This window comes from Nuphar pumila, chromosome 13 (genome assembly GCF_984573655.1).
Source record: "Nuphar pumila chromosome 13, dmNupPumi1.hap1.1, whole genome shotgun sequence".
NCBI lineage: Eukaryota > Viridiplantae > Streptophyta > Magnoliopsida > Nymphaeales > Nymphaeaceae > Nuphar > Nuphar pumila.
In genome coordinates, this window is record NC_143261.1 from 25,398,600 (window position 1) to 25,416,479 (window position 17,880).

General features: G+C 38.4%; 2 non-coding genes across 2 annotated transcripts; both read right to left on the minus strand.

Annotated features, from left to right (window-relative positions):
- Window positions 1–7,153: 7,153 nt before the first annotated feature.
- Window positions 7,154–7,244, minus strand: LOC149818130 (small nucleolar RNA snoR1). The gene has a single exon (XR_016427501.1). It is a non-coding gene; the product is annotated as a small nucleolar RNA snoR1 (small nucleolar RNA).
- Window positions 7,245–7,354: 110 nt separating this feature from the next.
- On the minus strand, window positions 7,355–7,449 carry LOC149818131 (small nucleolar RNA snoR1). Its single transcript, XR_016427503.1, has one exon. It is a non-coding gene; the product is annotated as a small nucleolar RNA snoR1 (small nucleolar RNA).
- Between the last annotated feature and the right edge of the window lie 10,431 nt (window positions 7,450–17,880).

A 17,880-nucleotide genomic window follows, 5' to 3' on the forward strand; every position in this document is an offset into this window, starting at 1 on the left:
TGTGTTTCCATCATGCTCATATGTGCTCTAATGCAGTAAAAAAAACTTTATATGTGATTCTATCATGCTCATATGTGCTCTAAGGCAGACAAAAAAACTTTATATGTGATTATAGCATGCTCATATGTGCTCTAATGCAATAAAAAAACTCTATATGTTATTATAACATGCTCATATGTGCTCTAAGGCAGTCAAAAAACTGAATATGTGATTATACCTGAGAGGGACCTGGAATCGAAGATCCCCTATCCTTAACAGCGGCCTTGATCTCATTTCGGAGAAAGGGGGCGACGGTATATTGAAAGTAGTTATTCAGTGATTCATTAATGATCTGGCGTACATCATCACCGGAAAGAATAGTCGGCTGCTTGGAGCTTATGTCGGCGCAAGAAGTCGGTGAGCCGTAACTGGAAGAACCAATAACTGGTGAAGTGTTCATATTACTCCCAAACCCGAACACGCGACCTTTTTTGGGTTCACCTGCTGCAGTCACCCATGCTGTAGGATCAAATGATGGATGCTGAGTAGCGTCATCGCCATATCGCTCTACCATCTGTTGCTCATATGCCTCCTACAAAATAATGTTTAAAGTATTCATTAATAATTAATGATAACATTATGATAACTTGCATATATATTGCAATGATTATTAATAGAATTAATACATACCGTTGTCGTTCTCGCCTTCTCTGATACAAAGACTCTCGTAGTCTTCCGTTTATGTGTTTCTACAAACACATCCTTATATGGTACACTGTCTCCTTTTTCTGCTTCCTGCGAAGTTAAATGACAAAAGATTTAGTACACAAGTTTGCAACAATACTTATAAAATTAATATTATATATTGATGAGTTACCATTTTCTTTAGGTGGCTCCCAAATGTCTTAGATCCACCTGTGTTAGATGGGCTTCGGGCATCTTCGATCGATTTTGTGCAGCCTTCGCAGAGCGATTTCTAAATGCATCTCCCGCCCACTTATCGCACATTTCATCCCAGTAATCTCTCCTGATAGTAATAGGACCATGGCCCTTCCACAGTAATGGATCATCTACTACGCCAGATGCTTTTTTTGCTGCAATCTTCATAGTGTGCAGCATGTCTGCAAATCGATTGGCAGCCACCTTCTGCCACACCTTCCTTGCATCATTTTCTTCCACCGTAGTTGTGAAGCGATTCGAAGCCTACAAATATTTTCAGAAAGTTAGTAGACATTGCTTAAATAAATTAAATATGAAACACATTAACTATGAGGAACAACTATATACCATGAATGATGACCACAATCTGTCTAACACCTCCTTTGGGTACTCTTTCCATTGAGCAACTGGTCCTGGTAGATGTTGAAGAAGTGAATTCCTAATCTCCCGTACTACTTCTTGTGGCTCAAACCTCGTGCTGCACATGAATTATTACACAGTAAATATCAATATAAATTATTTAAAAGATATGCAATAATTGAAAACAAAATACTTACGGTCGATTATCGATATACACTATTCGAATGAGTCTTCTTGTGCCAGCCTGAGAAGACCCTGTTTCCTGTGTTGGCTGTTGACTTGTGTGATAAACTGGTGTAGGTGGGTCGTGTACAGGCGCAACATCATTTGTAAAAAAATACATTAGAAATTCTCAGAATGTGCATTTGAACTAATCAAGCATCTAATTAGTTATATGATATACCTATCACAGGAGCCCGTGAAGATGAAGGCTGAGCCTGGCTACTACTGGATGAGCGACCACTATAACCTCCACGAACGATATTCTAACAAATAACATATGTCATACAATACATTCAAATAATTCACATCAAGTATTACAATGCATTCAAGTCATTCACATCAAGCATTGCAATGCATTCAAATAATTCAAATCATTGACATCAAGTATTGCACTAATTCAAATCATTCGTTAATTGCATAAATTATAATACATTCACATAATTGAAATCATTCACATCAAGTATTACAATGCATTCGAATCATTCGTATCAAGTATTAATATACATTCAAATAAAATTTTTAATCATTCACACCAAGTATTGCAATACAACTCACATCAAGTATTACAATGCATTTAAATAGAGGTTTGTAGTATAAGATTTTGCTCACTAGCTTGAGAATTCTTCCTCGTCACTAGTTTGACTTTCTTCTTCTTCTTCTTCTTCTTCTTCTTCTTCATTGTTTGCCCATCCACTTGGTACATCATTTGGATCACATTCCTCTATGAATGTTTCATCGGCCAATGGAGATATGACATGCATATCATGCGCAACATCGTGACCATAAGCGAAGTCATAGACATCATCTGATTGATAGTAATCACTGTCTTCAGCTAACTCATCTTCCTGTAACTGATCATACTCGGGGTATAGTTTGGATTTCACCTTGCAAACTGCCCACCATTCATTTCTATCTGACTTTTTTATACTCGGATATTAAGTATAATAAACTTGTTGAGCTTGCGAGGCAAATATGAATGGTTCATATGTTCCAAACCTGGATTTATGATTCACCTCCACAATGCCTGAAGCTTTGTCGAGTCTTGTTGCAGTTGGATCAAACCAATGGCACTTGAATATCGTAACCCTGTTATTCATGCCTAAGTAAGTCAACTCCATTATTTCCTCTATAACACCGTAGTAATCATGTTCATTTTCACCGTAGTTGCTACCCTTGATACACACGCCACTATTTATCGTTGATTTGTTTATACCGTAGTCTTTTGTATGGAATCGATAACCATTTACGATATACCCGTTGTAGCATTGCACAACTTTGGTCGGACCATTTTCTAAATCACATATTCCTTGATCTTTAACATCACCATGGCGAACCTACGCACAGACATAAACAATTATTGTGATCACGATCAATTAAGTAACTTAGTGTTGTTTATAAGTACAAAATTTATGTTAGCTTCTTTACCAACTGTTTCAACCACTCCACAAACTTAGTTTCACGTTCTTTTTGTACTTCTGCATCAGTGAGATGTGAAACTTCGCTTTGCAACTCCAGATCAAATCGTCTGCAAACCACAAATACTTATATTACCGAGCCATGTATCCACATATAGAACATAAAAGGATTTATAATTGAGTTACATATACATATACTTACTCGATGTATGGGTCGATCGCTGAGCAATTAAAAAGAATATAGATGTGTGCTGCATCTTGCTCTCGATCTGTCAATAGCCTTGATCGGCAACTACCAAATGCATGCCCAAGTGGTTGAAATATCGACAGCTTGTCAGCTACAGTTACTTGTTCTCCATCATCGTTACGGGGCGGGCATGTGTAACGTGTTGGAATATGAGGTTCGAAGTACATAGATGAGAAATTTGAAATCTCTTCTAAAGTGTACGCCTCACAAATAGAGCCTTCTACTCTTGCTTTATTACCAACCTTTTTTTTTAGGTCGAACATGCATCTGACAAGAATATACATTTCAAATTTTAAATATTTGTCATTAAAGAGACAAATATAAAAAAACATATACCTTTCAAATGGGTACATCCATCGATATTGCACAGGGCCACCAACCCTTAGTTCATATGGCAGATGTATGATCAAATGTTCCATAACATCGAAAAATGCTGGTGGAAATATCTTTTCTAACAGACAAACAATGGTGATGACAGAGTCCTCGAGATTCTTTACATCTGATACAACGACCTCCGATGCGCACAATGTTTTAAAAAATCCGCTCAACTCAGACAATATCCCCCATATAGGTTTGTCTAACATATCATGGAATGCTAGGGGTATCAACCGCTGCATAAAGATATGACAATCATGGCTCTTCAACCCATATAACTGTCCATCGTCAATCTTCACAGCCCGAGCAATGTTAGAGACATATCCATCTGAAAATCTCAGTTGTCTCAACCATTGACATACATGTTTTATTTGATCAGGTTCGAGCACGTACTTCACCTTTGGTTTCAGTACTTTGCCATTATACTCTTTGAGTTCCAATTCTGGTCTTTTACATATTAATTTTAAATCCATACGGGCCTTCGGATTATCCTTCATTTTTCCTTTAATATTCATTACTGTATTGAACACATTATCAAACACATTTTTCTCTACATGCATCACATCCAAATTATGTCGTATTAATAGGGTCGACCAATACGGTAGTTCCCAAAAAATAGATTTTTTCGTCCAATTGTGATCCTTCTCAAATCCACGGAAGGGTGTAGGACTGCGGGCATCTGTTAATACATCTGGAAAGTATCGCAATCTTCTTAGAATCTCTATGCCGGACAATCTTGAGGATGGACCTTCTGTTTCAGTTGTGCCTGCTTTAAATGCATTCTTTTGACGTCAGAACGGATGATCGCTGGGTAGAAATCGACGATGGCAATCAAACCAGCAAGGCTTCCTTCCATGCCTCAATCTAAAAAGTTTTGGAATCCTCCATGCAGTATGGACAAGCCAACCTCCCAAGTGTGCTCCAACCAGATAACATACCATATGCAGGGAAGTCACTGATTGTCCATAGAACAGCGGCCTTCATGTTGAAATTTTGTTTTTTGTGGGCATCATACGTGGTAACACCGTCATCCCACACTACTTTTAATTCATCAATCAATGGCCTTAGATATACATCAAGATTTTGGCCAGGTGAGGTCGGGCCAGGGATCAACAGAGACAAGAAAATATTTGGACGTTTCATACACAAGCTTGGTGGAAGGTTGTATGAAGTTACAAATACTGGCCAGCATGAGTATGGAGTTGATCTACCCCCAAATGGATTAAATCCATCTGTACATAGACCGAGTCTAACATTTCGCACTTCCATTGCGAAGTTCTGATGAGTACGATCAAAGTGCTTCCAAGCTTCAGCGTCAACAGGATGTGTGATCTAGTTTTCATCGTGTTGAACTTTATTTGCATGCCATCTCATGTGTTTAGCTGTCCTTGAAGACATATACAATCGCTGCAATCTAGGAGTGATAGGAAAGTAGCGAAGCGACTTGTATGAAACTTCCTTTGATCTCGTGCTACCATTGCCTCTTGTCTTTGGCTTGAACCGAGGATGCCCACATGACGGGCATGATATGTCATTTTTCTGCTCCTTGAAATACAACATGCAGTGATTTGGACAAACATCAATCTTTTTGTAACACATACCTAGAGCGTTGACCATAACTTTCGCACGATAGAAATTTTGTGGCAATTTCTCATCTTTAGGCAACATACTCTTCACAATCATGCACAAACGGTCAAAACATGATTGACTCAAATTATACTCGGACTTCAAATTCATTAGTTGAAGAACTGCAGACAAGATAGTGTGACTCTCACAACCGTTCCAAAGTGGCTCATCAGCATCTCTAAGTAAATCATAAAATCTACTAGCTGCATCGTTTGGTGATTCTTCATCTACGGCAGTTCTTACATCACTAGAACTCATAGCAGAACCCAGTTTTGTTCCTGCGGCATCAAATATCAAATTCGTATATAGATTATTGTGCACCACATTCACCCGTGCATCAAAATCGTTTCTAAATTCTTCTCCATGAAACATCCAGTTATGATAATCACTCACAAAACCCTTCCTGTATAGGTGATGTCTAACGCCATGAGGTTCTACAAATCGATTATTCTTACAAATCTTGTAGGGACACCTAATCCGACCTGTGGGATCTACCGTACTGACACTTGTCGTTGCAAATTCAATAAAACTGTCAACACCATCCATATATTCATGCGATAACTCATTGTCCACTATCCTACGGTACATCCATTCACGGTTTGCAGTCATTCTGTCGTATGATGTTACGAATAGTATCCTAACGAGTTAAAAGAGAACCATCAGGATGCTATGATGAAGAAAATATCAAATTTATCATGCAATATATAATGTCATACAATCATAAGAATTATGATGCATGCATTGATAACTTAATATTTTCATGTGCAAACTATTCATGACACAATACATTCATTTGAAGCATGCTTTCAGTATACAATTTCACATAGAAGACATAATCAAATTGAAAGTAACTACATGTAAGCATGGATACAATTACATCAAACATTGCAATACATCGAAATAATTCATATCAAACAAATGTCAAACATGTACCTGCAGCAAACACACTTCAATATCCCACTAACTACTACCATGCATAGCATGGACTCCGTACTCCAAAAATAAAAACACTTCCATATTCATACATTAAAATCATGCTCAGCATGATCTCCGAACTCCAACAAAGCAGTCCTAGATATCAACAACTAAGTGAGTGTGCGAACAATAAAGTGTTACATTCAATAAATTAAATAACATGTGATGCGCTTGCATCACTTACTCACCACGGGTATTTACCCGATTTGCATTATTTTTGTTACTTACTTACCACGGGTGGCAGGGCACAAGCGAGTTCCGTTGAGAAATCTGCAAAAAACACTGTGTTAAAATGAATATTGAAGCTAATTAGGGAAACACAAACACTTATGCAATGCAAAAAACAACTAAACTGTTGATGATATATCTAATGATGAAATGCGATGAAATAAAGTGTGCAAGTAATGTACTGCAATGAATATTGAAGCTAATTAGGGAAACACAAACACTTATGCAAAGGAAGCAAAAAGACTAAACAAAGAAAAATAGAACAAAGAAAAAATAGGAAATGGATCATAAATTGTTTATCTCTGCTCAACGGACGATCTATAGAAGATCATTCTTATACAAGAGGTGACAAAACAAAAATTTCATAAACCAGTACAGAGAAATACTAAACAACCACTTGCCTAACAGATTATAAAAAAGAGAGACACACTAAGAAACCATTTGCAAAATATACAATAAACTAAACCACAACCAATTAAAAATGGGATAATGATATACTCTCTTTAGGATTTCTCTGTTCCCATTTTCTCAATCAAAATCTTTTAAAACTCATATTTTTCTATCATGCCCTTTGTTTCCCCAATCATTAAAAGAAATAAAGGGAAAGGAAAATTAAACTAAATAGAAGGAAAATAATGACAAAAATCCTTTTCTTAACACAAACATGGCACAAGATGTTACATCTTCCCATCCAACAAACATTAGCCCAAACAAATATTCCAAATAATAACACTTGGAAAACAAACTGGTAATTCGGTTAAAACCTCAAAAAGATTATAGAAAATAGGTCAGATAGTCGCTTGCATGTGCTCAAGGAACAACTTCAAGAGATAGTTTTCATACAAGAGGTGTCAGAAGAAGAAATAATCATCATGGACATAACATAAATAAATAAAAAAATATAGAAAAATAGCGGGAGATAATGTAAGAAAGATGTCACATGAAAACCATAAAACAAAATGCAAAAAATAACAGAAATGGAGGAAATCGCTCAGAACAGTTTGCTTATCTCTGCTCAAAGAACAAGCTTTGAAAGTTGTTCTCGTACAAGAGGTGTCAAAAGAAGCATTGAACATCATGGAAAAAATGAAAAAGAAGACATAATCATAAAAAGATAGTTTCGAAGGAAGCAAAAATGCAGATGAGGAATCAGAGGAAGAAGAAGAAGAAGAAGAAGAAAATGCAGGTGCAAATGATTACCTGCGCGTCGTCGGGCGGTGGCGGGAGGCTGACGGGGAGCGGCAGCTGGCGAGCGGTGGACAGCTGGCGAGCGGCGGCTGGCGAGCGGTGGACGGGGAGCGGCGGCTGGCGGCGGCGGCGAGCGGCGGCGGCCGGGCGGGAGGGAGAGGGCGGTGGGCGGGAGCAAGACAGCGAAACAGGAAAAAGAGAAAGAGGGATGGGATTAGGGATTTACGCGACATTTAGCGACGGAATAATTCCGTCGCTAAGCCGTCGTAAATCAAAATACCAAAAAAGCGACAGAATATATTCCGTCGCTACGCCGTCTCTAATTAGCGACGGATTAGCGACGACAGAGTTCCCTCTCTAAATCCATCGCTAAAATGGTGTTCTTGTAATAAGAATTAGCGACAAAAAATTGTCGTCGCTAAGTAGCAATAGATTAGCGATAAAAGATGTTTCCTCGCTAATCCGTCGCGAGTTAGCGACAGATTGTATCTCTAGCTAATCTGTCGCTAATTAGCGACAGAAAAAATCCGTCGCAAATTTCCGTCGCTAATTAACAATTTTCTTGTAGTGTAATCCCCAAACCTTATATAGTGTCTTTCTCTTTTTAGATTCCTCATCTAGAACAAGAGAAATCAGACTCTCTCATAAAGTTTAGGGAAGAGAAAATAGCCACGTATATAGGTTCTAGAAGATCATACCCGTCAACGATCTATCGAAGCACCAATGGATTCAGGTACGCTTCTGCATTAAGATTCGTTTTATGTTTTATTTTCAACGATTTAGCATGAACATGAATATCGATTCTTTTAATTTTTTTGGTGGATTCCAAATCCAACATGTCCATGTCGGCGTAAACTTTTGAGGTGTTACCCCTCGACCCCACGGAATCACCAAACTTTGGTTTAGGCAAGAGTGACGCCCATGGGATTGTCTCAAGTAATTTTTTTTTTTTTGAAAGGCAAGTCGGGGTTAAGCAGACCCCCACCAGTTATACAAGTAAACCATTGGGTTTTGAACCTGCAACGTCCAACACAAGGTGACGTGCACTAGCTGCTCCTGGACATCCAGTAGGAGGAAAAAATGATGATCAAAATGTTATTTGGGTTGACCCAAACAGGACCCAAGTAACATGTGGGTCAAGTTTGCACTATGATTTTTGTCATATATCCAATCTGACCCAACTGACTGAAGCGTAATAGTTAAAAATAAATAAAAGATACCCTCTTAATTATGTTGGTCATGTGTGGGATTCAAATTTCTGACTCCACCTGACCCAAAACTGGGTACTTGTTCCTTGGATGGATTTGGATGCACCATGATGAGTCCCATGCCTGACTCATTGACAACCTGCATGTGCATGACCAACCAATGGATCCATTTGGTCAGTTCGGGTTGGCTCAGGTCTACCCGGCCAAATTTCGCTCGTACTGTCGTTTGGCACAAATATGACGTGCAAAGTTTTATGGATTAACTTCAGTCTTTTTGTACATTAATTTTTCCATTATGTAGAGAGAGAGATATTGATTTCTGTTTTGAAAGCAAGAAAATGTTAGAAAAAATGTTAGGAAAAAAAACAATAACATTTCCATTCGTTCCAAACGAGAAAAAAAAATTTAAAGGAATTTTTTTCTAAAAAGTATGATTTTTTTAATAAGAAAAATTTCTCCATCCTAAGGTGAAAGAATTTTTTCTATCAAAAATTCTGTTTGATTAGGGCAACCATTCACCCACAACACATCCCATCACATGAGCTACCACAATAAAAGCTTCCTCGTCTTCATCCTCCTACCCACCACCATCTCTCATCAACCCTCTCTCTCTCTCATTTTTTCATATTTTTGAAAAATTATCATATCAAAACTTCTCATAGTCAAAAAAAAAAAAACTTGTATGAGAATTTTTCTTGCTTTCAAACTTACCCTTAATAGAATCAGCCTCCGCCGGTTTTGTCGGTAGAGGTTTCCAGCGCCTCACAAGTGTGGCTTTCAAATCGATGGCCATAGCATTTCTTTCTAAAAATCCACTAGACAGCAGCTCCAGGGATACCTCTAACCATATGAAAAATAATAATAGTCAAAAAATTAAAAACAAATAGTTGTATAGATGACAAACTTGTTTAAAATTATTTATGTATGTACTAATACGTATAAGGTTTGCAGTTGGATCCCAATTAGGTCAAATGAGCTTAAGGCATCTAAAAGTAACACCATGAGCCTAGTGTAGATTCCAACCATTGATATCCAAGTTGAAAGTTGATAGGCTTGCGCATTATTTGATTTTGGCTAGCCAAAACTCACTTCAAACCAATGTTAAAATCCAAATCGAATCGGCTCAACAGCGATTCTAAAAGGTCCGACTCAATTCATTTTTTTAATATTTTTAAGGGGGTTGGAAAAATTAATGCCTTTTAATATTTTTATTTTCAAATGACGTGCCATTTTATGGTGAACAGTTAACCATTCATCTCAATTCGATTCAATTAGATTTTTTCATTTTTTTTAAGAAACTGGATTCACCTGTGAACTGATTTTAACAACATTTGCTTCAAACCTCTTTTATGAGACTTTGTTGGATCTTATTGTTGGACATTTGGGTTTGGGTTCAACTCATAGAGTGACCCTGTTTGACACTAATGAGAGGTTTAATGGGGCTGCTAGTGCACTTTTAATGGGTGTCAGTGGGGGTGGAGGTTGAAGAGTTCACATTCTGTAACCACCCCCTATCTTCCATTATAAATAGAGGGTTTGACTGTATGATGAGAATAGTCAAAAACTATAGCGTCTAGCCTATTACCCATCATTGTCATTGGGTTTAGGGTATTACTCACCATCGACTTAAAGGCCTAGACTCATCATGGGCGTCGATAGGCTGAGGAGAATGTCGAGCACCCACACATCGCATCGAACATGGCATCTACTGGTACATGCTTATTTTGTATTCCTGTTTTAATTTTGAGAATACGCCAACATTGGGTTATGGGCTCACACATCGTGCATTCTGCTGCATATGTGGGTGCATCGGAAGTGTTTTGTTTATGCTGGCCAATGTTGGCATATTTTTTCTTTGCATATTCGTTGGCGGAGTGCAGACTTCGGCCTGCTGTCTCTTTCCTATGTCGGCGATCGCAGTGGACCGGTAACTGTCACCGAGTAGCAGGTTCGGGGTTGGCATTCGAGTGAGCCCGTCTTTTACCGGTGACTTGCGGCCTTGCCGGTCGTGGGTTGCTGGCGATATGGATGCTGCTACCTCTGCTAAAGTTTTTCTAGAAAAGCAGAAGGGGATCCATCACTACAAGAAATTTGTGGATTAGCGACGGCCTAAATCCATCGCTAATCCATAGCTAAACAGTTTAGCGACGGATTACCGTCGGATTAGCGACGAAATGTCCATCACAAATTTTTTGACGCTAATTAGCGACAGAATATATTTGTTGCATGTTCCGTCCTGAACTTGCGATGGATTAACGAATGCCAAAATCCATCGCAAGGTCACCGTTACTCTGCAGAGGTCTCGTTTGGCGACAGATTTCTAGTCGTCGCTAAATTCAATGCCTGTAGTGATGGATATATCCATCGCTAATCCATCGCAAAAAAAGAAAAAAAATAAAAAAAAAAGTAATTGAAAATTAAATATCGAGAAAAAATTTCTCGTGATACAATTTATATTTCCTGTGAATAAAAAACAAAGTACACATCAAAATACATATAAAAAGAAACTGAAACAATTAATTGATCCACTATAAAATTCGCAAGTTCTAATTATTTACAATTCAACATTTACAATTTTTAAACAAAAAGAAGGTAGAACAAATTCAACACATAAATCTAATCATCGCCAAGATTTTGTGTGTCCTCTTGTTCAGTGTCTGGATCTGCCACTTCAACTCCACTATGCTGATTATCGTCAACAATCTACACGAGAAAAGAAATGTCAATAGTGATAAACAAAATATACTAAAATAAATTATACTCTATATGTGATTCTATCATGCTCATATGTGTTCTAAGGCAGTAAAAAAACTTTATACATGATTCTATCATGCTCATATGTGTTATAAAGCAATAAAAAAAACTTTATATGTGATTCTATCGTGCTTATATGTGTTCAAAGGCAATAAAAAAACTATATATGTGATTCTATCATGCTCATATGTGCTCTAAAACAGTCAAAAAGTTGTAAATGTGATTCTACCATGCTCATATGTATTCTAAGGTAGCAAAAAAACTTTATATGTGATTCTATCATGCTCATATATGTTCTAAGGCAGTAAAAAAATTGTATATGTGATTCTACCATGCTAATATGTGCTCTAAGGTAGTAAAAAAATTGTATATGTGATTCTACTATGCTCATATGTGCTCTAAGGCAGTAAAAAAATTGTATATGTGATTTTATCATGCTTATATGTGTTATAAGGCAATAAAAAAACTTTATATGTGATTCTATCATGCTCATATGTGTTCTAAGGCAGTAAAAAAACTTTATACATGATTCTATCATGCTCATATGTGTTATAAAGCAGTAAAAAAACTTTATATGTGATTCTATCGTGCTCATATGTGTTATAAGGCAGTAAAAAAACCTTACACGTGTTTCTATCATGCTCATATGTGCTCTAAGGCAGTAAAAAAACTTTATATGTGATTTTATCATGCTCATATGTGTTCTAAGGCAGTAAAAAACTTTATACGTGATTCTATCATGCTCATATATGTTATAAAACAATAAAAAAACTTCATACGTGTTTCTATCATGCTCATATGTGTTCTAAGGCAGTAAAAAAACTTTATATGTGATTCTATCATGCTCATATGTGTTATAAAATAGTAAAAAAACTTCATACGTGATTTTATCATGCTCATATGTGTCCTAAGGCAGTAAAAAAACTTTATACATGATTCTATAATGCTCATATATGTTATAAAGTAGTAAAAAAAACTTTATATGTGATTCTATCGTGCTCCTATGTGTTATAAGGCAGTAAAAAAACTTTATACCTGACGGGCACCGAAGCTCATGTTGAATGCAGACGAAGTTCCTTTATCCTGAAAAAAGTTGCACAACTCATTACGGACAATGTTGGGAATGACTTCATTTAAAAAGTACTGTATTTTGTCTTCAAGATGCTGACAGACATTATCCCAAGACATAGCAGGGTCATTAGGACGTTAAGAGTTGATGCTGGCGGGAGAACTCTGTGGGCCCAGGCTGCAGGAGGCAACGACTGGTGTGGTGTTCATGTTACTCCCAAACCCGAACACACGACCCTTTTTGGGTTCACCGGTTGCAGTTACCCATGCTACAGGATCAAAAGGCGGATGCTGAGTGGAGTCATCGTCATATTGTTGTACCATTTGCTGCTCGTATGACTTCTACAATGTAATGATTAGAATATGAATTAAGAATTAAGAATTAAGAATTAAGAATTAAGAATTAAGAATTACAATGTTTATGATAACTTAATTCATAGTAACTTGTCTATTACAATGTTTATTAATAAAATAAATGCATATCGTTGTCGCTCTCGCCTTCTCTGATACGAACTCTCCCATGGTCTTATGTTTATGTGTTTCAACAAACACAACCTTGTATGGCACAATGCCTCTTTTTTCTGCTTTCTGCAAAGTGAAATGATAAAAGATTTAGTTAATAAGTTTGCAATAATACTTATAAAATTGACAATATATATTGATGAGTTACCATTTTCTTCTGGTGGCTCCCAAGAGTCCTAGATTCATCCGTGTGTAGATGGGCTTCGGGCATTTTTGCTCAATTTTGTGCAGCCTTCACTGAGTGGTTTCGAAATGCATCCCCAGCGCACTTGTCGCACATTGTATCCCAAACATCTGACCTGATAGTAGGAGGTCCATGGTCATTCCACTGCAGTGAATCATCTATCCTGCCAGATGCTTTTCTTGTTGCAGTCTTCATATTGTGCAGCATGTCTGCAAATCGATTGGCAGCCACTTACTGTCATACCTTCCTTGCATCATGTTCCTCCACTGTATTCGCGAAATGATTTGAAGCCTACAAATATTTTCATTGTGGCGCCACCTCAGGGTGGCTCCTACAATGCCATGTGGTAGGAGAGAGGAACAAGGAACATGTGACGCCATCTCAGACCAGATGAAAAAAGTAGAGTTCAGGATTTGCGCCACCTAGGCCTTGTTTGAATTTTTTTGAATGGTTGCTTTTTCTGAAGAATGCCAGGGGTAACACGTGTCCTTTACTTTTTCTGAAGGAAGCTAGGAATGACATGTGTCACCTACTTTTCTGAGAAAAGTAGGGAGAGACATGTGTCATCCTGCTTTTTCTGAAGGAAGCAGAGATTGACACGTGGCAGAGGGAAGAGAAGGAAGGTCAAGTACATGTGGCGCCATCTCAGACAAAATAGAAAAGGTGAAGTTCAGGATTTGCGCCACCTCTGGAAGGATTTGAATGTTTGAATTCTAGCTTTTCCTGAAGAGAGAAGGAAATGACATGTGGCATTTGCTTTTTCTGAGAAGAGCAGAGAATGACACGTGTCACTTGCTTTTTTTTAGGAAAGTAGGGAATGACACGTGGCATTTGCTTTTTCTGAGAGAGCAGAGAATGACATGTGTCATTTGCTTTTTCTGAGAAGAGCAGAGAATGACATGTGTCATTTGCTTTTTCTAAGAAGAGCAGAGAATGACATGTGTCATTTGCTTTTTCTAAGAAGAGTAGAGAATGACATGTGTCATTTGCTTTTTCTAAGAAGAGCAGAGAATGACATGTGTCATTTGCTTTTTCTGAGAAAAGCAGAGAATGACACGTGTCCTCTGCAGGAGACACACTTCCATTAGTGCCACCTCAGGGGAGACAAACTTTACTTTTTCTGAACAGGACAACATATGACACTTGGCATCTCATGGTGACTTTGGAATGACACATGGCACACGGCGAAGATGGTGGACACTGACACGTGGCATGGAATGAAGAGGATGTCTAATGACATGTGGCGGCTTCTTAAGGTAGCCCCACACTAACACTTGGCAGATAAATGGGAGGAGAGAGAAAAGACAAGTGGCGCCAATCCAGGGGACAAAGCTCCTATATTTTCGGGTTTTTCAAAGTTCAGAATTTTCAAAAGAAAAGCCTGTGTGACACCACCTCAGTGTGGGTCCCACATTGCTTCTTTATTGAAATAAGGACAAGACAACAAAACCTCTTTTTGGAATTTTCATAAAATCTGGACTAATTGGCAAAACAAAATTTTTTGAAAAGAGTTGGTTCCTGTAGGGTGATTTTGTAAAAGAATGATAGTTGAAATAGCTGACAAAAGGGCAAAATCTGAGGTGAAGTGGCTGAAATCCATATTGAAAACTATCCAGATCGTTTTCTGAGGAAATATTTTGAAATTCGGAGCCCTGGGGGTAAAATGGGAAGAATTGATAATTTTGAAGACCCAGGGTTTTGAAATCAATTTTGAAAAGAGTTGAAATTCTAATCTGGATTGAAAATTTTGAAATCAAGAGTTTTGGACCTCGAAATGACATGTTGTGCAGTGCAATGATATGAGATGCTCATGCAATGCTATGCAATGACATTTATGAAATATAATCTTGAACCAGGACTTGAAGATTCCTGTCTCCTGTCAGGAATAAAATTTTGAAAATAGAGAAATTTTGAGAGTTGCAGATGAAATTTGGACTTTTGCAAGTTCTGATATCAGAAAATGACCATTTTGCCCTCTGGCAATCTCAGGAACTGGATGATGATGCTTGGTGGAAATGTCGGGGAGGTGAGTGAAAATTTGGGGTGTTTATAATCAAGTATTACAATAATACATTCAAATCATTCACATCAAGTATTGCAATAATACATTCAAAATATTCAAATCATTCACATCATGTATTGCAATAATATATTCAAAATATTCAAATCATTCAAATCAAGTATTGCAATAATACATTCAAAACATTCAAATCATTGCAATACATTTCTATATATTCAAAACATTCAAATCATTCACATCAAGTATTGCAATAATATATTCAAAACATTCAAATCATTCAAATCAAGTATTGCAATAATACATTCAAATAGAGGTTTATATTAAAAGATTTTGCTCACTAGCTCGAGAATTTTTCCTCATCACTTGTTTGACTTTCATATTTTTCTTCTTCATTGTTTGCCCATCCACTTGGTATATCATTTGGATCACATTCTTCTATGAATGTTTCATCGACCAATGGCGATATGACATGCATATCATGCGCAACATCGTGACCATAAGATAAGTCATAGATATCATCTGATTGATAGTAATCACTCTCTTCAGTTAACTTGTTTTCTTATAACTGATCATACTCAGGGTATAGTTTGGACTTCACCTTGTAAACTGCCCACCATTCAGAACCAAGTTTTGTTCCTGTGACATCAAATATCAAATCTATATATGGATTATCGTGCACCACATTCACTCTTGCATCAAAATTGTTTCTAAATTCTTCTCCATGAAACGTTCAATTCTGATAATCACTTACAAAACTCTTCCTGTATATGTGATGTCTAACGCCATGAGGTTCTACAAATCGATTATTCTTATAAATCTTGCAAGGACACCTAATCCGACTTATGGGATCCACTGTACTGACATTTGCCGTTGCAAATTCAATAAAACTTTCAACACCATCCATATATTCATACGATAACTCATTGTCAACTATCCTACGGTATATCCATTCACGGTTTGCAGTCATTTTGTCGTATGATGTTACGAATAGTATCCTAACCAATTAAAAGAGAACTATCAGAATGTTATGATAAAGAAAATATCAAATTTATCATGCAATATATGATGTCATACAATCACAAGAATTATGATGCATGCATTGATAACTTAATATTTTCATGTGCAAACTATTCATAACACGATACATTAATTTAAAGCATACTTTCATTATACAATTTCACATGGAATTAATAATTAAATTGAAAGTAACTACATGCAAGCATGGATACAATCACATCAAACATTACAATACATGGAAATCATTCATATCAAAAAAATGTCAAACATGTACCTGCTGCAAACACACTTTAATATCTCGCTAACTACTACCATGCCTAGCATGAAATCCGTACTCCAAAAATAAGAACACTTCTATTCTCATACATTAAAATCATGCTCAGCATGATCTTCAAACTCTAACAAAGCAGTCCTAGATATCAACAACTAAGTGAGTGTGTGAACAGTAAAGTGTTGCATCCAATAAATTAAATAACATGTGATGCGCTTGCATCACTTACTCACCACGAGTATTTACCCGATTTGCATTATTTTTGTCACTTACTTAATACGGGTGGCGTGGCACAAGCCAGTTCCGTTGAGAAATCTGCAATAGACATTGTGTTAAAATGAAGTCACTCCCTGCCGAAAAAAAAAAACTGAGGCAAGGTCGCCCCCTTGCCCGAATAAAAAAATGATAGGGGGGGCGACCCCCTACCGGAATAAAAAAATGAGGCATGGGGGCGACCTCTACCGAAAAAAACAAACGAGGCAGGGGTCACCCCCCTTGCCAAAAAAAAAGAGGCAGGGGGCGACCCCCTACCCAAATAAAAATATGAGGCACGGGGGCGACCCCCTGCCGAAAAAAAAAACCATAAAGGGGTCGCCCCCCTGCCGAAAAAAAAAGTGGCATGCAGGAGGGTGACCCTCTGCCAAAAAAGCAGGGGGGTGACCCCTTGCCCAAATAAAACAACGAAGCAGGGGGGCCGACCCCCTGCCCGAATAATTAAACAATGAGGCAGGGGGGTCGACCCCTGCCAGAAAAAACAAAACGCAGGCAGAGGGTCGACCCCCCCTGCCGGTAAAAATAAACTAGGTAGGGGGTCGACCTCCTGCCGGAAAAAACAAACTAGGCAGGGGGATCGACGACCCCCTGTTGGAAAAAGCAAAATGCAAGGCAGGCGCTCCCCCTGCCGCAAGTAAAAAAAAACTGGGAATTACCTGTGACGGGCGGCGGACCGGGGGGCGACAGGCCAGGCGATGGACCGGGGAGCGACAGGCAGTGGCTGGTAGGCCGGGGAGTGCGTCGGGCGGTGGAACGGGGGAAGACGGGCCGGGCGAAACGGGGGGCGACGGGCGGCGGACCAAGGGGTGACGGGCCAGGCGGACCTGGGGGAGACAGGCGGCAGACCGGGGGGCGACAGGCCGGGCGGTGGACCGGGGAGCGACGGGCGACGGCCGACGGGCCGGGGAGTGCACCGGGCTGCGGAGGATGGCGTCGAGCGGCAGAGGGTTGCATCGGCCGGGCGAGAGAGATGAAACAGAAAAGAGGAAAAGGGGCTCTGATTAGGTAT